At 39.1% G+C, this 17,499-nt stretch overlaps 1 long non-coding RNA gene across 3 annotated transcripts in view; it reads left to right on the forward strand.

The window, feature by feature from the left end:
- LOC109967130 (uncharacterized) overlaps positions 1 to 17,499 on the forward strand; it is a 34,739-nt gene that overhangs the window by 7,297 nt on the left and 9,943 nt on the right. For 2 of the 3 annotated variants that reach the window (XR_002275886.1, XR_002275887.1), the window contains exon 4: positions 7,903 to 8,286. The exons of the other annotated variant lie outside the window; for it this stretch is intronic. This is a non-coding gene — a long non-coding RNA (uncharacterized LOC109967130). Of the gene's footprint in view, positions 1 to 7,902; positions 8,287 to 17,499 lie in introns of those variants that run through there. 3 annotated transcript variants of the gene reach the window in all.

Below are 17,499 nucleotides of genomic sequence, written 5' to 3' on the forward strand. Positions count from 1 at the left end.
AAATTGATATTGGATTAGCATTTGTTGGATATGTGTAAAATTATGTTTGTTGGGCATATATCAACTGTCTTTACATGCTTGAAAGAATAAATCAAATCAAATCAAACTATCAAATCAGCCGGCAGTAAGTTAGAGGATGCCAAGAATGTCCATCTGAATCCATTAGTTGTCTGTTACTAATTGCCAGTGACTCCAGGGTTGATTAAAAGAAATCACTAAGCAGCAGCACACACTATTATGCTAATGAAAACTCATTTGGAGAGGCAGCGCGGGGGCGCCGGCAAGTATCTGGGCGACTTTGCTGTGCAGCCGGGTTGGCTGCAGTAAATGGCTTCTTGGATGGCATATCATTACAGGACTGGAGGAGAAGGAAGATTTGTGATGATGATGATGATGATGATGATGATGGTGATGGTGGTGGTAGAATTTTAATCATGTTTATGTTGTCTAAATACTAAACTGATAGATCCGTACTCACTTATTTTTTTCTCCTGCTTTTCATTAGTAAATGCCTGCTCTCATCCACCCTGTGGCACAAACTACCAAATATCTCTGGCAAGTGAAGATGAGACATGTTTGGTGTGTTTCAGTCATACGGTAATCGATTGTCTCAGCTAATTAGAAACCTTTCAGGGGTCATAACAAGCTCATCATCATCGTTTGATGCCAAAGTTTCATAGCAAAGATGCCATTAAAACCGCCATCAGCTCTTAGTGAGCCACATGGAGTATATAATACAGCATTTCATTCACTGATTCAGGAAATACATAGCCACTGGATGTATATTATCCATTCATTTTATTTAGTTATGTGACGGGTGAAAATTGAATTTGTTTCATTCTTTATATTTAAAACATAATATCCTTTTTTATTTTTGACCTTGAGGAAGAAATTCTGCAGTAGATTTTATAGCAACTGCCCTAATCCCTTGCTTCCTTTGTTTGATGAAAAATAGCCTGGGGCTTTCCAACGGTTCATGTTCATGCAGCCAGGCCTATATTCACCAACCAGCCACTGAGCACCTGTTAAAGACCGCTTCTCCTCTGCATATGAAAAACAGCTATGGGTCTTGATCCTCTTGCATGGCATTGAGACCATGTTTCATCCCTCACATCTGTGAATCCCTGAGCATTTCCAAAAATCCCCTTGGCAGTTCAGTGATCTTTCTCAGCTGTTTAGCATGCCCTCGGGCTGGGGCAGCCTTGCTATGCGCTCCAGCTGCAGGCTTTGCTATGGTCATGGGGCCCCACTGAAGGGCACTATTGTCCATTCATGGGGTTCACTGTGTGAGAGGTCAGATGAGGGAGAGCCTGCAGTAGGGCCTGGCAGGAAATGAAGGTGGAGTGGCAGTTTGGGTGATAGTGTGGGGCTTGAGCCTGAATAAATAAAACTGTATAAATAAGCCCAGAATAAGTTGAGCCATGAGTTTATACTGCAAATCAGTATGAAACGAAAAGCTACGACAAGCACTAGATAAAAAAAAAAAATCTATATACATTTAACTGTGCTTGAAATGAAACTTCAAATGTGTACCTTTTTAACCTTCATTTGGTTTGCTCTTGACTGCTTGCAGTGAGGAATTAAGATCTGCTGTGTGACTGAGAAACCAGAGGCTCACAGATGTGCAGATAAATCTTCATTTCTCACCCAGTTAAGCAATTCAGTCAGCTTCAGAGGCAGCACTGCATCATGCCAAAGGCACCTTCCAGGATCCAGAGAAACTGCAGAACAAATTGGAGAACAAACAGTCACACTGGGTCATTCACATTATCCTTCATCTGAAAAGCCATAGACCTCAGGAGGTAGGCTGGCTGCACCATAACAATGAACAATAGCAAACATGTTGTGATACTGCTCAGGCTCTTTTTAAAGTGGCATTTCTCACATAAATCTTTTATAAGCCCTGCTCAGAGTCCTTCATCCAGAGGCAGCTAATATGGTTTTACAAGGAGGCAAAATAGTCAGCAAAGACAAGTCAAAATGAGTTGCTGTGAGACCGCAGATATCAGCCAAGCCAGTAGAGGACACTTTCCTTATGCCTTTGGCTGTGCAAAGGAGCTTTTAAAAGCAAAATATAATATGTAAGATAAGCAACTTGGTAATGTTTGACTTACCTCCACAGGACTTTCTGAAGAACTAAAGTATCCCTATGTCTCACCCCCTTCATAGATGGGCTGGCCTTCATGGATTTGTTCAGGTGTATGTCACTGCAGAGTGGGGGTGATGTGGCTGCACGTATGAATTCATACATGGAGTTGCCTATTTTTAGACTTTGTCAAGCTGTGTCTTGTGCGGTCAGAGAGTCATAGCTAGACTGTTGATGGTTATTGTACTAATATTCTGACAATACTTGAGCTGTACCTATCGATTATTTTCTTGACTAATCAGTTAAGCTTTATAGTAGTGAAAATAGTGAAACAAAAAGATATCCAACCCAGAGAAGAACAGTATAGTAAATCCTGTGGAACCAGGCAATTGTTAGTGTTACTAAATGACATACAATTAATTACTTGCCATAACAGATCAGAATTTTAGGTACCAGCAAGTGACTGCAGAAGAGATTAATCAATGTAGGAAATTTTAAGAATGTATTAGCCTCTGCTTCAGCTTTTTAATGGGATAATATGAAAGTTGGATTAAGTTAATATAAACTAGACAGAAGTAAACAGGGACAGATTCACAGGCAATGTTCACATGTCACAAGTAGTCTGTTTAGTAATCTTACTTCTGAATATCTGTTGTATAGTACCACAACGATACTGCCACAATATTCAGCTGAATATGAGATATTATAGTACACATGCAAAATGTCTCAGACATAGAGAGAAGTAATTATTATTATTATGATCTCAGTTTGCGTTTCACTCCCTGAATTCACCCTCTGTGTAGTAAAACGTTCTGTGCTAGTTTAAATGATACATTGGACTTTCATGAGGAAGGTTTTCACCTCAGAAGGGAGATGCTTACATCTCTACATGTAATTCAGCTAATTATTTCTGTACAAGTAGCTCCTTTTTAGCACTGAACAATAGCTAGTTTTTTAAAAAGGGGGCGGAATCCTTGTATTAGGGGAAAGATGCTGAGGAGGTTTGAGGGAGTTGTTCAAAGCCGTTATGCAGCTTAACGAGAGGTGAAAATGAAAAAAGAGGAAGCAGACAATGCACCAGTGCTATGCCTGTTTTCTTTTGTTACTAACAAGGTCATATATTTTCAGCCAAAGATAATGAGGGAAGCTTGGCTCTGTTTCTCTGAAATCACAGACCACATACAAAGAGGTAATGCTTCAACATCAGCTGCAGTATTTCTTTTGTTTAGTTTTTTTTTTCTATTCACTGAACAGCGAAAGGAAAATAGTAACAATTAGGATTCAGGCAGTAAGAGACAAAGATAATGTCCCAGACAGCTCTGCATGTTCAGAGGTGTGGATGGGGGGAGGGGATGGCACTGACACAAGGTGTTGAGGGAATATTGGCCAAAAGAGTGTCTCAGTGGCAGACCAAGTGACCTTTCTCTACACTGCACTGGCAACTGGTAAGCAGGGGCAATTATAAAGCTTTCTTGGCCACAGATCATCTAATCCTGTTGTGGGAGTGGGAGCCAAATGTAATTATGGCACTCTGGCACGCTGACCTTGTGCCCAGCGGAATTAAACCCAGGAGACAACCAGAGCAGTCCAAACTTTACTTCCATCCAGGGTAGATGCTCAAAATATTCTTATGTGGTCAAAAGAGAGAACCGCCTGTTTCCTGCAGCTGTAATTCCCCTGACGTTGAGCTAATTTGTGCTTTATAAAAGTTAGCACATGTATGTGTGGCATGGATGGCACATCACATTGATCCAAATCAAGATCAGTCTACACATATTTAAAAAAAAAAGAAGTGCAAAGATTTATTTTGTATATAAATAAGCTATGTCTTTGTTCTTTGCCCTTATGGCCATTTTTTATAGAGATTTAATATTGTGTTATTTCTTCTACTTCAGTACCACACCCTTAGGACCTGATCACACCAGCATTTACACTAAACAAAACCAGTTAACTCTAATGGAATAGAGCATAGGTGCTCACAGGGACAAAGTTACAAAGTTACAAAGTTAGTCTATGTAGAGATTTACTTAGGTGAACTTTATCATGCTGTTTTCTTGTCATTAACCAACCGCAAAGTGTCCTGACAGCACTGACCTTTGAGAGAATGAAGAATTGGAGAGTCCATTGTTGAAGAAACCTCCTTCAGATTTTAAAATCAATTGTGAGACATGAGTCAATGGTAATACATTGTATGAAACAGTTTTAAAGTATAAAGCTGGTGATATTTTTTAAATATTTTTCTTATATCTGACAAATCACACAAACAATGTATCTCACTAAGAAGTAATGCCTGTGTAAAAAAACATCATCATCCTTATTGTTTCACTGGATGACATGTCACGAGGGGCATTAGTGGCAGGTTAGTGATAACTTGTTAGCATCTATCTCATGTATATATACATTCATAACTTCACATTTTGTTCCCTTTTACCTACAAGACTGTCTCACTGTAAAATACGACAATATACGTCATTTGTGCCAGCAGTTTATTATGACAAACTGTTACGTGTTATAGTTTGGTGTCTTCTAGTGACTGTAGCAATTATGATATGAGGAAAGGAGTAAGTAATGTGGCGTAGTATATAGAGGCGCATTAGGAAGAGGTGGTTGGGATGGGTGGGTGGGTTCACTTCCATTGTGTAGCTTGTGTTTTTGTTTCTCAACGTAGCAACATTGTTTTGCTCCTAAACCTATCCAAGTACTGTACGTGTCAAAACGTAGTGAAACTGTGGCAGTTTCATAATCGTAATGGCATATTTATGATAAAGATGCAGCAGCCTGCTAACTAGCCATCATGTTTATGGCTGTTTTCATGACGACAAAAGTCCGTAAAGTTTGGTATTGTGACGTATGCTGTCGTTTTTGTTGACGGAATTGTTGAAATTCCTCCTGTTACCGTGGGAGTGCTATTTAATGTGATGCCTCTAGGGGTTGTATGAGAGGAAAGGGACAAACGCCCATATGGGTCGTATAGGTTGGAGAACTTGTTGTTACCTACATAGTTTGCAAGTATAACATAACCACAAAAAATTGTATTGTAAATTAGACATAATTACACTGAATGTTGTGGGTTATGATCTAAAGCGTTATCTTTAACACTTCTGAGCATCACTTCTCTTATGATATTATTGCAGTCGCTCTATATAAGGACTTTGCTGTAGCTCAGTATAATTATACTCAGAGAATACATTTACATAAGGAAAAACAAATATGCAGCTTATAAGGATAACAAGCTAAACAAACAAGCAACCCCACCATATAGATTTTACTGTATATACAGTAAAAATGGCTACGATCTGATAAAGGTAATTAAATGGAATAAAGATGTACTTAGGTATCTCTACAGTCTGTGCAGCTGTAGGACATCAATATGTGAGCCCTCCCCACAACTCCCGGGCTTCTAGACAGCAGGTCTAAAGTGATAAAAGTACACAAGATAAAGTGTAGAGTTCTATGGCAAGCTGCAGCTTTACAGCAGCTCTTTGCTGCCAGATTGGCCAGATTGTAGTTTATTACTTTTACATTTTAACAGTAGCAGGTTGGTTGATAATTAAAGTTTCTCTGTCATGTAGCATGTTTAAGCACTTCATTATATATTTAATCCAACAAAGGGTACATCCCAAGTTTCTTTTATACATCCATGTTTCCCTCTCCCACATAACATGTGAGGAGAAGATGCAAGGAGAGAGGACTCAAGGAAATATATATGTTTTAAGAGGCATGAGACATGGGACGTCTGAAGTGTCCAGTCATCAACTGATTTCTGATAAAAGGGTGTGTTGGTCCATACAAGAATGCTCCCTTATATCCTCACTCACGGCTCCTCCGGGCAGTTACTCCTTGCTCCATAGAGCAGGAATAAGAGCTTTGGGATGTCCTCGATCCACGCTCGACATCTAGGTCGAGCGTGGATCAAAAAGACTTGGGTTGTACCCAAAACCTCATGACTCATTGAATGTTTTGTAGAAAAAATGCATTTTGCATAATTTTCTCATTCAGCTTACATGAGTATCAGATTAGAACAAATTCCACCGGCACTTATTTAATGCGCCATTGATTTACCATCATGATTTGTTTAACACACGATTGATTTCACCTCACCATATAATCATTTGATTGATTTCTTTGGAATTCCACCTGCAACACCACAGCTTGTACATCATGCAGATCAACTAAAATGTTTCTCGGTGTGTTTAATGGGCTGTCACTGGACATTTTCCTTCTATGGCACTGAAGAGACATTTTTAATCCTGTCATTCTCTCAAAAAATTTGCATGCAAAGGCAAATAAAAAAACTGAAGAACTGACAAAGTATTATTTAACTTAGAATGTAGACATCAATTTTTATTTTCTTGTTTATCAGGTGCATTTAGTTGTCACTGTGACAGAATCAAACTGAGCTGAGGTGCCTGGGAGTGACAGAATAATACTTTTTCTGTCAGTTAAAAATAATATCAGGTTATTAAATGTCAGTCAAACTGTGATAAATTATATGTCGTATTCAACACTCTTCTCACGGAATAGATGCAGCCACCCACAATTCATTTACCTGTTCTATAACCTGACTTCTAAATGGAATAGCAGCTCCAATCAGTCATTACATGGCATGATGAAAGCCTCTGGGGACAGACAGGCTGGGGTTTTGAAAAGTGGACCAGATCAGGCAGTAAAGTACAGACTGAAGCCATCAGCAGGACAATTGAGTTGTGGCTGTGCAACAGATTTATTTAATCAGATGTAAATAAGGCACATTCTACTGCCTCGGTAACTGATTTTTTTAAGCTTTATAGAGGATTTTAAATGAGTTTTTCCTTTACCTTTTTGATTATGGTTGAACAAGTGAAAAAAAATGTATATAGTAAGAAAAAACTCTTTTAGATATACAAAATATCTTTGTTAAATGTGAAAACTGATTGAGAGTGGACACGGAAAATTACATTCATTGAGTTACAGGGGGCGCTATGTTAAAGATGTAAAGCACATCCCGCCTGCTTTGTGGCTTTTAATGGCAGGAAATGTTGCACTCTATTTTGGATATCATAATTTTTGGCCTCAAATCCCACCATGTTAGTTCCAAAATCCATATATTAAATTTAACCTAGAATAACAAAAATTTTTTGGCCACTTGGGGGCAGGAGAAACAACCTGCAAGCACAACAGTGACGTCATTTTTAAGTTGATGTACTAAACACACCGGTAAACAGTTGCATAATTAGATAACCAGCAACTACAGATCAGCATTAGAATTCATCTAAAGTAATTTTTCTGGCCACCTGATGAATGTACGTCTAATATTGGTCTTCACTGATTCCTGAGCAGCTAAAGAGTGACAGCTAAATGCTCCACTGTGTTCCAGTGAGTTGCTACTTCTGTTGTTTTGGTGCTGGGAAGGTAGCGTACAGTAGATCTGTAAAGCTTTTTTGCTAAAAACATCTGCTGCTGCATCTGGAAATGATGCTGAACAGAATGCTGATAGGGAACAGTGAAAAGCACAACTCTGAAAAATGCTAAAATGCTCTTCAGAGTTCAGGGGAAGTGCAGAGTTGGGCGATGATTGACTACAATCAACACTTTTCACACGATAACTATTGTTTTGATATAAAAATGGCTATTTTTGCTGATTTAATGGTCACCATGTACTTGCCTCCAACATTTCAGTGAACATGTTAGTGGTACATCTGTCCCGAGATTTAGATTTTCCCTCAGCAGCAACAAAATCTTTTCATTTATTTATTTTTGCTGAGTATTAGGCAAGATAAAATTTTGACAAAACAACTCATAGTGTGACACAACAAAGAGTTAAACCTTTCTTTCAGAACGGAGCATCTCCTGTTTCCAGTGAAGGTCTTTGAGGGGTAAAATAATGAGGGATGAAGATGCAACGGATGCATCTAGCATTACAGAGAAGCGTTCCCCTGAGCAACCAGGGCAAGAGACGAGGGACCGGGACGTGTACAAGTACAGGCAGAGGACAAACTGCCCCTGAACTCAGCCTGATGACTGCAGGAAAAACCTGATGAGGCATCCAGACACGGCTTCACATTCATCAGAGAATTACAGAGATATCAGAATCCTACAGTAGAAACTTCCCAAATTCTAAAATTGAAACTGTTTTCTTTTGTCTAAAGAAGGTAGATGTGTTTTTTATTTGCCACACAAATTAATTAATGGTATCTGAATAAATGATAAAGGATCAGTCATTGTTTGCACCTCAGCTTTATTACTCTGTGTGTTTAGAGGAAAGTCACCTACTATAGGTGTCACAGAACATACAACACTGCCATTTAGCAGCATATACAGTACACAGTGTATTTTATATGTGACTTCCTATAAATTAATAAGGTGCACTAGTGTCATTACACCTTGGGGAAATCAGCAGCTCTTTGTTCTCGCTCTTTCTGTAAGAGGATTTTGAATAAACTCCTCTGAAATGCAGTGTGGAGGTTATCAGACGACTGAAATGATTCTCCTGCGAGGATTTCCAGTCAACTGACTCCTAATGAGTTTTCGGCAGTAACAATTAGATCAGCCATGCAAGACCCAAGAAAATGGGCATCATGCCACACTGATTCAGTGCAACAATCCCAAGTCAAGTCATTATATTTAGGATAAATGTCATTCTTTTGTTACATATTGATGACTAATGGGGCCATTTATTTATTGTGTATTTCATTTTTGTATCTGTGATGCAAAGCTTATTAAGGTGTTCAAACTATGGCTTTCATGTATGAAATCTGAGTTCTATATCCAGCAGTTTGGTGCTGAAATGTGTCACAAATCTTGAGGACGTAAAAGTTGGAACCGTGTCTGCATTTTCAAATGCCAACACTCACTTGTTGTCCTCTTTTTTCTTTGTTCCTCCTCTCTTTTGTTTGTCTGTGGAACTCGTTTGATCCTAGTTTGAAGCGGTGTCAGTCAGAAATATAAATATGTCTCCTGCTAAGATGCTTAACTGCTCAGAGAAATATTTGAGCTGCTTCAGGAGCTTGTTTCTGATGGCGTGTTCATCAGAGAGCATTTATGATGCTTGCTCACAACCTGGCAGCATTTCTGCAATTACTGTACCACTGTGGTGTTTCGGCTGGTGGTTAGACATGCTTCCTCATATCATTCAGAGAAAGACAAATCAACATTCAGACAGAAAATTTCAGTTTGAGGAGAAGTACTGAATAGAGTCTAGCTGTACATATGAAGGTTAGGTCTTTTTCTTTATTGCAGTACAAAGGCAGCTATCTCAGTGAAGACTGAGCCAAATCAATATTCTCTGACATTTGCAGTAAGGTGCAGGGCAGCAGGGGTGAGACTGGAGCAGAGCGTGTACAAAGGATGGGCTCTGGAGAGGGCTGACAGGCCCTGGTGTGACCATTAGCTTTGTGAGAGACCCCATGGTGCTTGAAGAGTGGGAGGCTGGCGAAGTGCTGCAGGCTTTTTATTTAGGAGACACGACAGGAGACCCAGATGAATAACCCAGCCAGAGAACAGGGGATAATGGAAGGTTTCAGTCTCCAATGCAGAATTCAACGGGCATAAACAAAACAAGGCTTAGTGATGCATTTGAATTGAGGGCAAATAACCACCTTTTCCATGCCACATTCCCCTGGCTCAGTCCCCTGGTCTATACAAGTAGATCCGGTGGAGACTATCAAAAATACATGCTGTTGCCGCTGTACTATTTGCACTCAGGGTAATAAATTCATTCTTCAGTTTGACTTGAAATTTATCAGACAGTAAATGTCACCCTGGATGAATACAGCTAAGAAAGAGCCACCAGGCTCTTCTGTATATGTTTATTGTTTTACCTTTTGTGTGAATTGATGGGCATGTTTGCTTTGTTTGTGGCACAACAGGAACAGAGCTTTTGTTCTTCCAGAAGATTCACAGAGAGTATTGACGAGTTGATTCATTAAATTCAACAATTCATTAAAGACAACAAATCACAGTTGCGTGTAGCAACAACTGACAAAACTGCTGTTTGCTGCAATAAAACCTGCATAATTAGATTGTCTGTTGTCTTCAAATTTACATTTAGGAGAAGTTAGTTTCATCAGTATGATTCATGATGCAATGGCGTGATGTTTGGAAACATTTTCATTCTTCGTGAAAGTACTTGCACCTCAGAAAAGGACATTTTCACTCTGTACCTGCTGTGTCTAATTTCCGAGTGAGAACAGCCACAGTGACTCATGGATGAGAATACTGATTTTAACTGAGAAGGGGTTTCATCATTGTTCTCATGCACGACACGTCTCTGTGAGTGAAGAGTTGGTCCACTGTGAAGACAGTCCTCAGGGACTGCCCTCTAACAGGCACTAGAACATAATGAGGGATTTGAGACAGCAGAACGTTGCTGTATTAACATGTTGCAGGAAGTCTGCTGTCAGTTTGTTCCTCTCACTGTAAATCTGACCACAGGGCATCCTCGGGGTAGCTTCCTATTTAATGCAGTCTATATACCCCTTACTTTTAAGCCTGGTATTACATGCTGCTTCACGTTCTGCCACTTAAATCTAAACAGATATTTTGTACCACTTTGCACAAGTTATTTGTTTTCAAATGGGTTCATTCTTTGTGTGCACAACTGTTGAGGCTACAATATTTCACTCTCACCAATGAAACCTAGGAAAGAATCAATATTACATGCCAAACAATAGAACACAATGATTTGAGTTTAATACCCCTGGCTCGAGAGTCACTAATGTTCCTGTTGCAGAAAATCGATCTTCTCCACACTGGAGTGGCTCTAACTGAAATGCACAGGGCAGTGAGTTGTACATCAAACACGCATGGTGTTGATGTGCTGCACATAACAGTATGACTTCTGCATGCTATCACTACACACCTCTAGGTTTAAATGTTATTTGGTGTCTTTCTGGTAGTTGTGCTGTGAATTTTACTGCAAATAATAGACTGAATAAAAACTCTAGAATGGCCGAATTTCTGCCTTTTCTTGTTGTAGTGGACGTGACTTTTCACACCAGTGCTGAATTGTAATTCACTAAGAGGAGTGGAGACTTTTGCTTTTGTTTTACACAAGTGAAACATTGGCTGAAACAACAACTGATGTTGACAGCGAAAGAAGTATGAGTGGATCTGCACAGTCTTTCTGTGTCAATCACTGTCTGTTGTGTTTACATGTGCTATGGCGTGGCTGGTTTGGTCCAGGCTAAAATACTGTATCTCAACAATTACTGGCTGGGTTGTTGTGTAATTTGGGATGGGCATCCATGGTCCTGACAGTCCTGATGACTGATGATTTCCTGGCTCACATCCTCACATGGCTGTTTTAATTCTGTTTGTTTTGTCGCTTGATCTTGAATTTAAAGGCTTAATGAGAGACAGGGGCTGCATTCGACATTACTGTCTAATGTGTTGCATTACATTTTCCTGTTCAACAATATTTATCTGTATTGAACCTAAAAGTTAAAATTCTGAAACTGGTTGCTGCTCTCTGCTCTGCAACTGATTGCTGCAATCACTCCTAACATTTTCACATGCTTTAAGGCTTTGCATTGTGAATTCTCCATCATGACTTGACTGACTTGTTAATAATCCTATAGAGACAGGTGCATTGGCTGACAGCTAAAGAATATGTTCAGCTTTTTAATAAGTCTTCTCTGGATTTGAGCTGTATTCCATATTATCTCGGATAAATGCATACGGTATTATACGGTATCACTGTGCTAGTACAGAGTTGGGATGAGCTTGTGATAAAATGTAGACAGGTTTGCTTAGAGAATTAAGTGTAGAAGCCAACATGTAATTAATTAACCATGTCCCTGAGGCAGAAAATGACAGCCACATTTTAGGGCTTCTATTACAGGGTGTTGAGTTGCAGGCCTCAGGGGTGGGGGTAGGATATCTCAGGAATCTCTCCCCCTCAAATCAGATATGTGATAAATATTCAATGACACACAGGCTTATGGGTAACAATGGGGTCCGTTTCCCTGAAGTTGATGGAAGAGGGGCTTGACGGAGCAACGTAATACAGCTCCTCAAACCATAGCGCAAGTCTGCATCAACACCCCCTCGGGATTCACCCTCTGATCTCCAAAACCGTAGATGTCAGTGTCAGTAAATGATCCCGGCAGCACGCTCCTCTTCTTACAGCTAAAAAGCACACTGTAGGACCAAACCAAATTCTCACAACAAGAAAAAAGTGTGGCGTCATGAAAGCAAATTCTTAAACATTTTCAAAATGTTACAACAGTTAAATGTCTTGGTATCATCCTTGTTTGTCTTCAAGTAAGGGGTTAATATTTGCTGTGTTTGCTTTTGCAGTTACTGAAGTCACTCTCTGACAGCATGATCAATAGAACAGATTACTTCACACTGTCAGCTATCACCTTTCGCTCAGTGCTGGGTAAATGAGCTCAACGCGGCGGCGATGAGGAGTGCAAGCTGTTTGTGAGAGTGTCTGTGTGAAACATTATAAATGATGTTTTGGGCGTATAAGTCACATTATAAACCTCTTTGGCATGACAAAACAATATCCAGTTAAACTATATCTCATAAGAGCCTTTGTCAATACACACTGGCATAATCAGAGGTCTAACGCTGCAAAGCTGATTAACTGTAAATGAATGCCTCACATCAACATATTGGACAAAGAGGTATGTTAATGACGCAGATGATAGGCAAATTGTGCTCTCAGCCTGTGACCTTAATTAAATCATCAGACAGAGCTACTTGACCCGGGGTGAAGATGCTCAGCCACACTGTCCTTCAGCTTTCACTGGAAAGGATCACAGGCTTCTATGTCCATATAGTACAGTGTCTGAATCTGCAATGAATTTTAGACACAGAAAATGTATAAATGTATAAAAATATTACTGTATTAACAATATCATTGGGCAAAAACATTAGTCTTAATTGGACAATTTTGCAAAACCTGAAAAAAAATTAAAGCTGCAATGTATAAGATATAGAAGGATTTATTAGCAGAAACTGGCTATAATATGCACAATTATGTTTTTATTAAAGTGTAATTGCCAGAATAAATGAACTTGAAGAAAACGATCATAGTTGTACTTTACACCAGAAAAAGGAAGACGGCATGAATCCCCGTCATCAAAGAAGCAAAGATACAAAGAAATAGGATTGTGATGGCACAAGACGACAATAAACTTTGGTGGGGCCTTTTCCAGATGGAAATCATTGATGAGGAACAAATTTTTCTAGAATGACACCAAAGTTTCTTGTTTTCTGGTGGACAGGTAGTTTAGCATAACAAATAAAGTTAACCTAAATGCAAGTTTTTTTTTTATATTGTTAGCTATGGGAGAACGAGGCCAGTGCTGAGTAACCCACTGCAGTCAAGTGAGCCGCCGTTAGCTTTTGCTCCGTCAAGTCAGCCATACTTATTCTCTGAGTCCGCAGTTTGTCCTACACTTATGGCAATAGCTGTGAAATGGTTGTGAGGGCTGTTTATCATGATGTATGAGAGCTCTACTGAATGTTACAATCTGCAACCTCACCTCTAGATCTCACTACGCTGCACTTTTAACTTAAAGTTGTTTTTTTAATGTCCAGTGTTTTTAAAATTCTAGCTTTTACAACATTTGTGCTTGGGGAACAGCACAGTTAAAGAAGCTATATTCCATATTTTTACATTAATAACTGATCACATGACTATTTGTATATGAAAGGAGTTACTTGCAGTGATGAACCTCACAGTGACTAAGACTTATCACCCTATTCCGCCGTTCCACGTGATGGTTAGCGCCATTGCCCTGTCATAGCTGTCATTGTGTTGTTTTCAGCTACAAGCAGGCAGTAGTCTGAGCGTGGAGCATTTAGCAGCAAGCGGCCAGATATTTTTCTCAGACTTACATGTGGCCAGAAATATGAAATGATTGATGGTGTTGCTCCATGCCTGCTGGATGTGTAAATAAGCAACGGTTTGCTTACAAGCTTGCCATATCAACTTAAAATGTGATGTGTCAGAATTGTGCTTATAGCTTGTTTTCACTGACTACAGCCCAAACAAAAAACCCATGCAGTCCACATTGTCACATAAATGGTATTTTATATCTTGAACTGATTCTGAATGTTGGCATTCATGGATGGAAATCTTGAGCTGCAGATTTGTCAGATATGGATGTGATTCCCATAGATGTTTAGCAGAATATTATTACACAGTGGTATACAAGAGAGTGTTGGTGTACGATATTCATATCAGTGCACAGCCTCATGCACAGGTGTTTTTTCATTCTATCATGTTTCACTGATGGCAAAATTAGCATTCACCGCCGGCTGATGTGCATTATGCACAAACTCAATTTAGTTTTCAATCTTCCACATACTGATTGCTGAAACACGGCAGAAGAGATATGATGAAGGGAAACAGCATTTGTAATGAAATGACTGAATAGTCTTGAAAGTTAATTAGTGCTGTATTATTTGATTGGCTGTCTGGTGCTACTACTTTCCAAGACTCAGGTAATCAAGCGTACACTGTAGCTCTTGAGCCAAAGGTTCAGAGATTAAAATTTGGAGGATACACTGCTGCTTACACGTCTAGAATCCTGGTACTCACACAACATGTCTTAATCCTTTTAAAATAGATCACTTACATACAGGGTAACACCAAGTCAATAGAGATATATGTAATCTCATTGCCTCTGAAACAGAAAGATTGCCCCAAAGATACTTAAAATGGTATTAATTTCACTGTACTGATGGGGCACAGAGAAGACAGTGAGGCTGATACTGTGTCTCTGGTGAGACATTTGACAGAAGAAAATGGGTTGCATTAATACTTCATGGGCTTTGGATGCATATTCCTACACATGCACAACCTGTTTGTCCTGCTGGAAATGGCACATTTTATGTCACAGAAGTGCATCGGCTTAAAGAAATCTGATATTTGTGATACTCAGAATGTTAAAAAGAAGCGTGTGTGACTTACCTTTTAATGTATGACTGTTAAAAAAAAAAATTCACGTGATGTATTGACACAATGTTATAACCTGGAGTGTTTCTGCTACAACCTGCAGTGGCAATGACAAATCTGCAGCCAATTCCATGGCAACTTATTGACAGCTGGTCTGAATGAGTATTAATAACTGAACTGCAGAACTGAACCAATGAGAAGATGGGATTTGAATTCATTACACATGAATAAGTCACCCTCATATTCAAACCGTAGCCAATGAAAGAGCAGGGGATTATACACAAAGTCAAAGTCAGAAGCTTCGCCCATCTGCCCTTCACATCCTTATAGTGAGAAAATAAACTTTCAGTGGAGCTCGTCAGCTTAGCTGTGACCGAATGACTGGCACAGAGCAGAGCCTTGGAGAATAGTGCTGTAGCTCTCAGTCATGTTAATGAGTGCAGCCTCTTCATCTGAACTGGTAGTAGCTTTACAATTTTAATTTATGAGATTATTACGGTTATCTACATCAACAGTAGGGACCGCAGGGAGAAACAACTTTAGCTTGACAATATAATAATAATGTATAAAAACAACATTGTGAAGCTGCAGCTGACTTTGAAAACACCAGAACAATAACCAGTAATGTCTGTCATGATGATGAACACGCAGAGTTTATTCTTTACTAAAATACACATTGCAGGGGAATTAATGCCTTTATCCTTTTGACCTTCTCAAGTTCAACTACACTGTCTTTTGCGTGATATACTAAGGCATCATTTTCCATGTAAAATGGATGCAGAAAGGTCTTCATGACTCAGTGAAGACCCCGTGAGTAATGTCAGTAATCTGAATTACAAAACTGGACATGCTGCAACAGAAAAGATTCCATGACCCACAACTAACACTTTAGCTGTTTCTGTACATTAGTTTAATAACTGACCTTTTTTAAAAAATGAGAATATACCTGAATAAAATACTTTTAAATAACAGCTGGAAAAAAAAACCTTTCCAATAAGTCATAGCTAGACTGAAAGAAACTCTTCCTGATGCAGGTTTAAACAGTTTATTAAGACAAGAAAAGAAATGTTCTTTTTTATGTTATATATAGCCACTGGAGATGTTATTGTCATGTATATGCTGAGTGTATTACTAACCAGTCCGTTTTTATTTAATTTTTAAATCTTAAAAAGTGTACATATGTATGTCCTAGGTGTGCGTTTACATTTAATGCACTTTTGTTGAGACTGATTTACATAATTTCATGAGATGTGAGATAGCCCAAGTAGCTTTTGCATGGATGACATCCAAGGGGTAGTAAAATAAAGCAGTATTTCTTTCAGTTGCGTTCATTATATGGTGTTATCTTGCAGCACAGATAAATCGTATATGTTCAAAAGATGTGACATGGTGTATAGCTCTGGAAAAATCTAGCAAGTGGACATTATATTTTAAATGATGTGCAGTATAATTCAGTGTAATAGCGGTCTATCTGCAGTATTTTTCATCATTAACAGTAAGGCAGCTTTTTTAAATCTATCTGAAGTGCCCCCAATCTCTGCTTGACTTTTAAGAGCTTCTCCAGCAGTCAGAAGCACAGAGCTGACTATTATGTTCATGTTCCACTTCAACAGGCAGAGAGAGATGCATCCAGAGAGGAAAACACAACGAATATACTGTATGTCTGTATATGTATATATGGCTGCCGTTGTTTGAAATTTGGTGCATATACGAGACAAAGTGCAAAACTAAATGACAGAAAATAACTATTCTGCCACTTTGCAGCACAGCAAGGGATGAAGACAAATAAGCTCAGGCTTTCTCTAGGGGAACATTTGCTGTTTGAAAATGATGTTAATCAACCTTATAGCCCTACAGTTTTATTTAGTACTGACAGAAAAGTGGCAGGAAATGCTGCTGACATCAGTGACGAACGTAGATTAAGTGATCTTGTTAATTTATGATTGCTCATAGAAAGAGCCATGCTAGAAAAGAAAAGAGAGAATAACAGATACAGTCTAAATCCTTATGTGACTTCTGCTCTTTGGAGTACAAATCCAGGCAATCAAAACTGCATAGGTAATTGCTTGATTCAAGGGTTGTTTGATAGCACTGTGAACACTCCAAACAGGCTGACAATTCTCAATGTACTCTCCAAAAGGCACTTTGAAAATGTAAATGACTATTAGACACAGTTTTTCCTACTGGGAGAGTTCAGTGGTGTGAAACAAAACACTGCCTTATTTCCATGCATTGTGCGTTTTCAGATTAGCCAGATGACAGTTGATTGTTTGAAATTACTTTCCACCTCATGTAGAGCTGAGTCACGACAACATCCAAAATGACACTGGGCAGCTCCAATGACTCCTAAATTAAAATCATATTAACTTGATCCATACATCATCTATACTGAAGAGAGTCACACAGAAAGGCCCTGGGTCAGCCGGGGGCTCAAGCCCAGAACCTTCTTGCTGTGAGTGACAGTGCCACCATGCTGCCCTGCTAACGTAATATTTTCAAAGTGCCTTTTAGAGAGTACATT

This window comes from Monopterus albus, unplaced genomic scaffold (genome assembly GCF_001952655.1).
Source record: "Monopterus albus unplaced genomic scaffold, M_albus_1.0 scaffold5.1, whole genome shotgun sequence".
NCBI classification, from domain to species: Eukaryota; Metazoa; Chordata; class Actinopteri; order Synbranchiformes; family Synbranchidae; genus Monopterus; species Monopterus albus.